At 43.2% G+C, this 2,776-nt stretch overlaps 1 pseudogene; it reads right to left on the reverse strand.

Annotated features, from left to right (window-relative positions):
- Positions 1 to 418: 418 nt before the first annotated feature.
- On the reverse strand, positions 419 to 1,213 carry LOC144819946 (large ribosomal subunit protein uL2 pseudogene; annotated as a pseudogene).
- Positions 1,214 to 2,776: the final 1,563 nt, after the last annotated feature.

The following is a 2,776-nucleotide window of genomic DNA, read 5'->3' on the forward strand; positions in this document are numbered from 1 at the left end:
TGAATTCGATAATTTTTATTGTTGTCCAGATAGTGATCTTCAATGCTAGTGCGCAAACCTTATTTTTAAATTGTAATGATTGTGTATTACTTGTTAATATGTTTTTTTATCTGACTGTAACACTGCTTTTATGGTTTTCTATTTTGCAAAACCGAATAAAGAAATATATATATATACATATATATGGTGACAAAATAAAAAGCATGTCATAAAAATGAAAGTCAACACATGAATACTAAGGAAATGACATTTAGAAAAATCTAAATTAAGACAACAAGACAACAGTGCACCTCTCTACTTGTTATCATCTCTTCCTCTTGCTGGCCAGTAGTATCTAATAGTGGCAGGTTATGGATGAGCAGTGCACCGAACTCTATTGACTTTGTGAGTGAGGTTCTTTCACTATAGCACACTGATGTTTTTTTTTTCTTTCTTTCAAATGGTTTATTTTTTTTGCAAAACAGACTGTAGCTTAGTTTTCCTTTTCCTGCGCTGTCTTTGTACCACGCAGTCTGCCAGTACACCGAGCAGCAATAAGACCAAATTTGCGTCCAGCTGGGGCATCTCTCCTGAGGGTTGAAGGCTTACCAATATGTTGATGGTTACTACCACCAAAGGGATGTTCAACAGGGTTCATAGCCACACCACAGACACGTGGCCAGCAGTTTCGCTTAGCCTTGTATTTATGGTAAGCACGACCTGCCTTTAGGATTGGTTTGTCAATTCGACCACCACCAGCAACAACACCGACAATAGCCCTGTTTGCAGAGGAGACAACCTTCTTAGAACCTGAAAGAAGCTTAACCCGTGTTTTCTTAGTTTCAGGATTGTGAGAGATTACTGTAGCATAGTTTCCAGAAGCACGGGCCAGCTTAGCTCGATCAGCTGGCTTCTCTTCAGGCATGGTTCCAACAGGGAGGACATTGCCAATATTCAACTGGGCTTTCTTGCCACAGTAGACAAACTGCCCCGTGTGAATACCCTCAGCAGCAATAAATAGTTCGTCCTTTTCTTGAAGCGGTAAGGATCTCGGAATGTCACCTTTGCCAACGGGGCACCACGACCAGGATTGTGCACAATATCCTTTACAATGCCTTTGATGTAGCCATGTCTCTCCGCGAAATCCACAGCCCTGAGCTTGGCCGGGCCCTTCCTGTGTTTCACATGAGCCTTGAAGACGGACCTCGTGCTGACCCCTGATCACTCGCCTCATGGGCGAGTGATCAGGGGTCACTGATGTTTTAAGTGTATATTTTATTATTTTTATATTATATGTGCTCTTTACAACCAGTTTTTTTCTAAATAGCCTATGGCAGACAGACAGACAGGGAGAAGCAATACGAAATTAAGTATAAAACAGATCTGGATACTAAGCATCATTTAATCAATTACACCAGTCAGAGAGATATGGCCAGGTTAAATGTTCCTGGTGGTCCTTATCTTGTTTCTGTCTACGAGAATAAAAGGTACCTGCAAGAAACTGGACACTTCAAATCACTAAAGCTGCTATATACACATTAGGACCGATAACATCCATTACAAGTCATGTGTATAGCATCAAACAGGATAGGCAGAGGCCAATCAAAAAATCACCAACAGTCCAAAGATTAGTCCACATATTCACCCCATCTTAGCAGGCCACATTGGTTAGGATATATATTAACAACAAGAGAGTAAGGATTATTATAGGTCACTCCTATATCCCTGATAAGTATACAACAACAACTAAAGAGTGACTCTAAGGTGCTGTAATCATATTACTACACCAAACAACCAAGAAAAACTCAAACCATAAGTGAAGAGACGTTTGTCAAGGAACCCAAAAAGTGCTATACACATGGCGAAAAATATACCTTATTGGTAAGAAGAAACCTCACTCACCCTAGTGGTGACATGCTTCATCATAGGGTTCCCACTGGAGGAACCGAATGTTCCTCCAGTGTGCTTCTACGCCTGATTTACAGCGGAGCTGGTTGTTGTGAAAAAGGGTTTTTCGTGAGGCTCCCCTCCCGCAACCTACTTCATTTGCTTCCGTTGCCCGAATGATCATCATTCAGCCGGCGGAAGCGAACGAAGTAGGTTGCGGGAGGGGAGCCGTTACTGAAACATGTCGACCTTCACCTTTGGAGATACTAGGGGTCAATAAAATAGCCCCTAAGGTATCCAGTACACATTTTTATTGATACTACCTGACCTGTGAATAAAATTATTTTGGGTTCAGCTAGTATTTTTTAACCTCACTACTCACTACACACTGAACACACACGAAACACCCTTTTCACAACAACCAGCTCCGCTCCAGACAGCTACAGTGTTACAAAGTCACCCACACATTTTATAACTGCATCTTAAAAAGGGCTGTTTTGGCTTTGGGGTGACCACGAAGGGTGTCGGGCCTGAGACTTTCTCGATGACGCCGAGTTCCTCAAGTTTCCGTAGTTCCTCTTCCACCTGCGGCCGCAGGTGAAACGGTACTCTTCTGTGCCTCAACGCCGTCGGTCGTACTGTCCGGTCAATGTGCAATTTGAACAACTTACCCTTGAGTCGACCCAGACCCTGAAAGAGGGTGGGAAAATCCTTAAGCATCATGTCGGCGTGTAGCTCATGCACCTGGTTAGCGAAGAACACCAGTTGAAGGTCTTCGGCTGTATGGCAGCTGAGCAGCGTGTCACATTTTCCACCGGTGATGTGGAACTTCGTCTTCACTTCATGCCTGTTACTGGACACCACTACATCAATTACACCTCTAAGGGGTAGTGGTTCGTCACTGTCGTAG

The sequence above is a fragment of the Lissotriton helveticus genome, chromosome 2_1 (assembly GCF_964261635.1).
Source record: "Lissotriton helveticus chromosome 2_1, aLisHel1.1, whole genome shotgun sequence".
Classification (NCBI taxonomy): Eukaryota; Metazoa; Chordata; class Amphibia; order Caudata; family Salamandridae; genus Lissotriton; species Lissotriton helveticus.